The sequence below is a fragment of the Anastrepha obliqua genome, chromosome 4, assembly GCF_027943255.1.
Source record: "Anastrepha obliqua isolate idAnaObli1 chromosome 4, idAnaObli1_1.0, whole genome shotgun sequence".
NCBI classification, from domain to species: domain Eukaryota; kingdom Metazoa; phylum Arthropoda; class Insecta; order Diptera; family Tephritidae; genus Anastrepha; species Anastrepha obliqua.
Genome location: NC_072895.1, coordinates 110,802,180 through 110,811,104, shown reverse-complemented (window position 1 = coordinate 110,811,104; position 8,925 = coordinate 110,802,180). Strand labels below are relative to the sequence as shown.

At 38.2% G+C, this 8,925-nt stretch overlaps 2 pseudogenes; both read right to left on the bottom strand.

The window, feature by feature from the left end:
- Window positions 1-4,285: 4,285 nt before the first annotated feature.
- Window positions 4,286-4,424, bottom strand: LOC129246592 (U2 spliceosomal RNA; annotated as a pseudogene).
- A 2,202-nt stretch (window positions 4,425-6,626) lies between these two features.
- Window positions 6,627-6,812, bottom strand: LOC129246658 (U2 spliceosomal RNA; annotated as a pseudogene).
- Window positions 6,813-8,925: the final 2,113 nt, after the last annotated feature.

Below are 8,925 nucleotides of genomic sequence, written 5' to 3'. Positions count from 1 at the left end.
AAACAAAGAAATTTCTAATTATTAAAATTATTAAAATAAAAAAAAAAAAAAAATTTTCTTGACTGCAGCTAAAATTTTTTTTTTTCATTATTGTATGTAAGAGAAGTTCAATAAAAACCTAAAAATTTAAATATCGTTTTTTTTGTTTTTTGATTGTAAAAAAAAATTCTGGAAATACCCTAAATTTTCGAGCTCTAGACCACCGGCACCCCTTAACTCACTTCTTTCGTTCAAAAAATTATGAACATTTATAGTGAATTGTAGCATTTCTATGAAACCTTTTTCAATTGGATTCTCGTGTTAAGGCTAGTACCGGAGTGACTAATACCCTAAGGAGTTAGGCGTAGTCAGAATTTTCAAAAAATTTGACATTTTACATTTTTTTATTGTATAATATCTTAAAACTACTTTGTGAAAATGTGAAGTGAATCCGACGAATACTTTTCGAGTTATTCAACAGCTAACAAAGGGCGCTCGGGCGCTCCGGGCAGATAGAAAACTTTAAATGCGTTTTTCTCAAAACGACGTTTTTTGAACTGATGATCACTGTAGCTTAAAAACCGCTTGGTAGATTTTAATAAAATTTATACCGTTTTTGAAAAACATTAAAACCTCGTGCTTGATCGAAAGATTTTTTTTTTCAAAAATTTCGATTTGTTTTAAACAATTAATTATCGGTTTTTTTTCTCGAAAATCTGCAAACTATGTCTTGAGGTCGCCATATTGTTACTGTTGAAAAAAAGCTTCGATCGGGCACAAGATTATCTATTAATAAAACTAATTTCTCTTGTCCGCTTGATTTTAGATAAATCTCCAAGGACTTGTGATGATCACCGCAAGGGACTTCTGGAGAAATGGGCTCCACACAAACAGCGTAAAACTTTTAAAATTAAAAAGATCTTTTTGTTTGAAGTTTTGGCTAAAGTGAAGTCGATGTATTAATATATACTATGTTTTTAGTTTTGTAAAATAAAGCAACTGACTAGCAAAAAAAAAAAAATTATTGAAAATCGTCATTTTTTCGGGCCTCTGACTACCCCTAACCCCTTAAATTTTCTTTTTCTTACAATAAAACCCAACAATTTGACAATTAAAAAAACTAGGGTCTGTCAGATTCACGCACGGTAGAAGTGAAACTTCTAAGTTGGTTGTTCCATGCATGGGAGCCCCGGTTTAGATCTCTCCCCCCTCTCTCGTGTTAAATTCAGGTTTTCATATTTGATATATGTATTTATTTGATATATTTACTTAATATATATTTACCTTGGATTGCCATGTATTTCATCAGGCATATTGGAGACAACTATCTGTTGATGAGTCGCATCTGATGCGCAAGTTTGCGTCACATCAGTCTCACTCTGACTCATTTTGCCCGTAACTTAATTGTTCACCAACACACACTGAATTTCTTCTAAATAGTTACGCAATAAAGAAAAATCAATAGCCGTAATACGTATATTCCTTCGATTTAGCGATATTGTTAAAAACTATTAAGAATATCGCTTCGTTCAGTGCGAATCACAGGTCAACGCAATATCCTAACCTCGCTTCACACTTACTGAACGGCTGATGCACGGCGTGGGTAGTTTGCTATAGAGCAGTGCTGTCCATCCCATACATCAATTGACGTATTCTTACTCTCCATCGTTCAGTTGTTAGCAAACCAGCAACATGAATAGGCGACACTGCCTTATTAGCAGAATCTTCAATTTGCAACTCGAAAAACTGCTATTCAATTTTGCGCCTTCTCATTTCGTTAACTTTTAGAAAGTTATTGAAAATATCGTAGATACACTTTATTATCGACGCAAAAAGCAATTAATGAGTGCCTAAAAGTATGCAACAGTTCTTTAATACAATACAAAACCACTACTGGCAAAGCAGTGCCATTTGACGGATTTCGGTAACGCTCCGAACTTACCGTTTCACTCGCCTATTTTCAATCTGCCTTGGGGCCCCCGACGCGCCTAAAGAAGTTTCACTTCAAAAGTAAAAATTAAAATATCAACTTAAGCTCTTTTACCAAAAGTCCATAAATATTTATTTAAATCATGTTTTTGTACTGCCCCAACCACCAAACGTTGACTTATTTGCTCTGAAAGTCTGTTGTGTTTAGACACTCGTATAACAACTATTTGCCACATTCTCTCAACTCCTTGGTGTGTTTTTATGCTAAAAGCCTTTTAATCGATTTTAAATGGTTGTAGAATTATTGTGTTAATTTACATTACTTGCCACACAAGACTGCTCATGCACACGTACACACACACACATAAACATGGAACGATTGTCGCATGCAGCCTGCTGAAAACATACACTTTAACCCACACTCACACACACACATGCGCACACGTATGTACACTCTGCCTAATGCATACTGGCGGTTGCATAATTGAGTGTTAATCATGCCGAGTGGAATAATTTATGCCGCAAATGTTTTGCTTGCTTCTTAGTGGCATATTTGCATGCTCTTTCTCACTCCCTCGCACTACGTTGCTCTCTGTCTATCTTGTGCACTAACGCTTACACATTTGCTTAACATCACATACTGCCGATCCCTCGACTGTCTTTAAATTCAAGCTTTAGTAGCAAATTTCTGTACATCCACACGCTTTCCTCTTCTCTTCTCTTCCCTCCTTCCCTCTTCTCTTCCTACGTCTTGCGCCGCCTTATTGCATTGTTTCAATTCGCCTGCTGTATTATTCGTTTTCATATACTCGTACACATTTGCAGTTACCTATTCACTTATTACATTTCTGTTTCCCTATTTGCCTTTTGGCTAAATTCATTTGTGCTTTAAGTCTAAATTGCGTTTGGGAATTTCAAGGTTCTTCATAACACAAACTGGCAAAATTATACATCAGGGACTATTTTGTGTGGCAATACATTTATAACATTTGCTTATGCTTCTGACTTCACTCCTCAGCCTTACCGCTCAGCTGCGGCGCCTAAAAGCATATCAGATGTGCGCGTGTACACACATTCACATCGTGCAGGTGTTTGGTTTTTGAATGACGTTGGTAATTAATTTATTACACAAAGGTACTCATTTGGCAGTTGAATACTGATTTCTTGTTTTACTATTAAACATTTGAATGTTGTAATAATGATTGGATTTTGACTAAGTGCTGGTGATTTGGGAACTTGGAAAGCATTCAAGGTAGTTTTGTTGTACTAATAATGCGGCACTTTCGCTAACTTCAGAGTCAAGTAGTTAAGCTATCGGTGAGAAACCTGATTGAGTTGCAAAGTAGGCATTGAAGGATGGTTGCAAAAGAATGCTAAGCCTCTTTCCTGTGCTTGATAAGTCTCATCTTCTTTTCTCTTAAGACTCCACAGAGGCTGTTGCATGCCTATATCCGAAATGAATTGCTAGGTTCAAGTTCAGGGATACTGCCCGACTTGTAGTCATAACTAAAAGTGAAAAAAACTTGCCTTGATGGGATATACATCGACCAATTATCTTTATTTACAGGGCAGTCCACATAAGTTATCCTGGTTTTTAATTAAAAAAAATTACAAAAACAATATTTTTCGGTTGTTATTGATCTTTTTATTTACGATAAAATATTTCCATTATTTATGGATATTATTCCTTTTGTTGTTAGTTGAGTTTTCCCATACTTTCGTGACGGTTTTTTAATCTATCTCTCGAACGGCAAGCTGAAGCCCTTCTGCATCCATCAAAGCCACGGTTAGCAAATGGGTTACTACAACCCACAAGCGATCGCCGAGGGAAGTGCAAATAATAGGATACGCAGACGACATTGCGTTGACCATAGTCGCCAAAACAATCCCTCAGATTCAGAGTATCTGTAGCGAGGCAACAACGAATGTCAAACAATGGCTAACCGCGGTTAAACTCCAGCTAGCAGGGCAAAAAACAAAAGAACAGTACACGTAGAAAAAAAAATACGTGTCTAACGGTTAGACGCGATAGAAGTGAAACCTTCCGTAAAACAAACTGAGAGAGAATGAGACGAAAGCAGCATTAGGAGCGGGATAATAGGTTCATTATAATATTGGTATAAAGTTCATATTTTATTTTCTTCATTTTATTATTATTCATCCTCAATGTTTTCAATTTCAACAAATGATACGAGTGGCTTATGATAGATAAAATATGATACAAATGCTTTGGTTTCGATGTTGTCAAAAAAAAATACCCAAACGGACCGAAGAAACAGACTTACAAATTTCTTCCATTTTCGTCTACTTGTATTCATATAAAAATTTATGTCTCTTCCCACCAAAGCTAAATGTATTTGTATATTTCTTCTTGTATTTATTCAAGGCCGAAATCTCGGCGGTACTGCAATACCGGGCCAACCCGTGGCAGAGGTGGATAAAGCCCCTAAAACACTCCGCCCATTTCCAAAAATTAGTTTAACACTTTGATCTTAGCCATAAGGCCGAGAAGCGATAACTATACACAACCAACAAACTACCTTGTCATTACATTTTCTAATAAACCTTTTGAGAATTACACGCTCACAAAAATTAATGTACGAAATATTTATACCGATTCACTTAAACACGGCGAGCTGTTTGATTTCATGTTCGTGCCTGTGTATGTGCATTTGTGCGTTCATATCGCCACAGTGCATGACTACCAGCCTTGGCTGAGCACAGTATTATATAAAATGTATTCGAGCGTATATATGTATGTATGTACGTTAGTGTGTTTGTACGATTGTGCTCTGCGCTCAGCTTTGTGTCGATTTTACTGTGCGCTGCGCAGGTTGGGGTATTCTTGCAGAATTTAAAGATGATTCACACACTGTCGACCGACTGGATACAGTTGTCACAAGTGATGATATGTATAATTTTTATATGAAAAATCAAGGCGAATCTTTTGAAGGTGGTAGCAATAACACAGCTGATTTGTTATTTTTTTCTTCCGCCGTGTACATTTGGTTGTCAACACAAAATTGAATTACGAAACGTTTTACTTAGCTTAGTGTATGAATTCACCTTGGAAAAAATTTAATTTTCTTCTATAATCAATTTTAATAAAAAAAAAACTGTTTTCAATAAATAATCAGAAATGTCCTACAATGCAAATTTCACTTCAAAAAAAAATTCCATTTTCGTCTACATGTATTCATATAAAAATTTATGGCTCTTCCCACCAAAGCTAAATGTATTAATGGACTATGAATAAGTTCGTGCGGTTTTTTTTTCGAAATTTGAAACTTTATTGACGTAAAATGGTTACAAATTTAATATTCAAAGTATTGTCCATCGCTTACTACTACTTTTTCCCATCTTTCTGGCAATTCACGGATTCCCTTTGTGAAAAATTCGGTCGGTTTTGCCGCAATCCACGAATCGATCCATTTTTTGACTTCATCGTAATTACGGAAGTGCTGGTCAGCCAGGCCATGTTGCATCGATCGGAAGAGATAGTAATCGGATGGCGCAAGGTCTGGACTATACGGCGGGTGGGGTAGGACATCCCATTTGAGCGTTTCTAAGTATGTTTTGACCACTTGTGCAACATGTGGCCGAGCATTGTCATGTTGCAAAATAACTTTGTCGTGTCTATCGGCGTATTGCGGCCGTTTTTCTCGCAGTGCTCGGCTCAAACGCATCAATTGTCGTCGGTAGACATCCCCCGTAATCGTTTCATTCGGTTTCAGTAGCTCATAATACACAACACCCAGCTGGTCCCACCAGATACACAGCATAACCTTCAGGCCATGAATATTCTGCGCCGACGTCGATGTTGAAGCATGGCCAGGGTATCCATACGTTGCCCGACGTTTTGGATTGTCGTAATGGACCCACTTTTCATCGCCAGTCACAATTCGATGCAAAAAACCCTTTCTTTTGTGCCGTTGAAGCAGTTGTTCGCATGCCATAAAACGGCGTTCAACGTCTCTTGGCTTCAATTCATACGGCACCCAATGGCCTACCTTTCGGATCATTCCCATGGCTTTTAAACGTTTGGAAATGGTTGATTGATCAACTCCCAAAGTTTTTGCAACCTCTTCTTGCGTTTGAGCCGGATCTTGATCGAGCAATTCCTCCAATTCGGTATCCATGAACTTTGGCGGCGCACCCTCGCGTTCTTCGTCTTCCAAGCCAAAATCACCACTTTTAAAGCGTGCAAACCACTTCTGGCACGTTCGCTCAGCTAGAGCATGCTCACCATAAACTTCCACCAAGATACGATGACTTTCGGCTGCTTTTTTCTTCATATTAAAATAATGAAGAAGAATTCCCCGCAAAAACACATTATTTGGCACGAAATTCGACATTTTCAAGTGTGGTAAAAATATTGTTGTTTACGCTTCAAATAAAAAACTTATACTGACGTTTGTGCCTTACGACAGTAGCTCTCCAATGAATGTTTGGAAATGTGGATCGATGGAATAATAATCAAGTTACGCCATCTGTTGTAAAACCGCACGAACTTATTCATAGTCCTAGTAGTAGTAGTCACTTAAACTGACTTTCAGTACCTAAACCAAAAAACTGTTTTCAATAAATAATCAGAAATGTCCTACAATGCAAATTTCAAAAAAAAAAAAACAAATTCCATTTTCGTCTACATGTATTCATATAAAAATTTATGGCTCTTCCCGCCAAACCTAAATGTATTAGTATGTTTCTTCTTGTATTTATTCAAGGCCGAAATCCCGGCGGTACTGCAATACCGGGTCAACCCGTGGCAGAGGTGGAGCAAGCCCCTAAAACACTCCGCCCATTTCCAAAAATCAGTTTAACATTTATTGTCCTCCGAGGGAGGATCTATCAGATGTTAAGCTGATACGAACAGATATCACACTACCTACTTCAATAGATTTTCTAATAAACCTTTTAAGAATTACACGCTCACAAAAATTATTTATATCAACATATAATATAACGCTTTGTAACTAAATAACTTTTAGGCCAGCAGATGACCAGATGACAGCATGGCGCGGTAGCCGAGCGACTAGCAATGTGAGCTTCCGATCCAAAATCCTTGGTTCGAATCACAAGAAAAAATAAAAGTTATTTTTATTTAGTACGTCGCTACGTTTATATCAATATATAATATAACGCTTCGTAGCCAAGAGGGTCGCTTTTTCGTTTCACTTTTCCTCAAATCACTCCCAACGATTCTAAAGAAGTTTTCACTTCAAAAGTTAGAAACGACCACACTAAACACTGATGGGTTTAACGTCACGACACAAGCGGCAATACGATATTTGGATGTAATGATCGATGCTCGACTAAGCTTCAAGGAGCACATTAAAAAAGCATGCGGAAAGGCAGCCATGGAGAAAGCGGCACTGTCAAGAATTATGGCCAACATCGGTGGTCCCACTCACAGTAGAAGAGCGCTTCTGGCTAAAGTTACCCACTACACTCATGTATGCAGCACCCATATGGGGTAAAGCTCTGAGACAAAAAATATATGCGAAGAAGGCGGAAATGGTTTTTAGACTAAGTGCCATGTGTTTTCAGGACAGTGTCGTTTGAAGCAGTATGTGTCATATCTAATATCATGCCTCCAGATATAATGGCCTCTGAACTGGGTAGAGTCTACGATAAAGCCAAAAGTCTAAACAGGCGACTAAAGGCGGAAGAGCGTAAGGAAGAATAATTGAGTGGCAAAATCGCTGGGAACCAGCGATAAAAGGGAGGTGGGCGCACAAACTTATCAGGGGCGTACAGCCTTGGGTTCAGAGGGGACATGGTGACACAGATTATTATCTGCAACAGTGCTTGACGGGATATGCATACTACAGAGAGTATCTTCATAGTCTCGGCCACGAGGACGCAGCAGACTGCTCGTTCTGCGGCAACGGTAGTGAGAACGCGTAACATGTCTTCTTGAAGAAATGATAGAGGAAAGAATAACCCCAGGCAACATTGCAAATCTCATGCCGCAATCGAAGTTGGTGTGGGCCAAGATGAATGGAATGGGAACGCAGTAAACAAAGAAGACTAGCCATCAATGAAGGGTAGACAAAGAAAGAAACAAATGTAAAGAGCCATACTGGCCACCTTGGCCCTGCGATGTAATGCTTAAACGGCGGTACCGCAGGGCAAACTAAAGCTATAGAGGTCGGAGTTAGGGTTTAGTACGTAGGTGTACTGTTTCGCAAGTCCAGTTTAGTAGTAATACCAACTGCGCGTGGTCTCGAATGAGGTGCACCTTTAGCGCTCAGTATGAATCGTGCATGCCGTCTATGCTGACGATATCTATGAAAGATTCCATAAAAACAAAACCCACAAGCGAGCGAAGTAGCTTAAAACAGGACGTCAACAGTGAAAGATGTGTTCTGCAAGTGCTCTTACAAAAGTGACGATAAGTTTGGAAAGAGGCCCACGGTAGTGATAAAAAAGTGTGTAAGTGTGCTCTCAGGAGCTAGAGCAGTGACCAGTGATTTCCTCTGACAGGTGTACCTGACCAACCAGGGGTAAATACAGCCATTTTTTATCAAACTCCAAAAGAGTCAAAAATACAAAAAGAAAAAAAAAGAAAAAAAAGAAAAAACAAGGAAGAAAAGAAAAACTGAGAAACTATATTATTAAGCAAACGATGAAAAGTGTTGTTGCTGAGAGAGAAAACAGTTGCTTATTATAAGCACATCTGCTCAGACAACTGCGTAACTTTCCTTTTGTTTTTACTAATCTTACCAAAAAATAATAAAAGAAAAAATATACATACACATTAGGGCGGGTCGATTTAAAAATCGCTCATTGCTCTGTGAAAATCGTATTCTAGGGATCAAAATAAGAAACTCCCCCAAATTGGGGGACATCAGAATTCGTTTTAGAGGTATGGTTCCTTCGGCAAAGTTTCTTATTTTGGTCACTAGAATATGATTTTCACAGAGCAATGGGTAATTTTTTTTCCTCCCCACAAATCGACCCGGCCTAATACACATATATATACATAAATAAAAATTGAGAAATATTTATTTA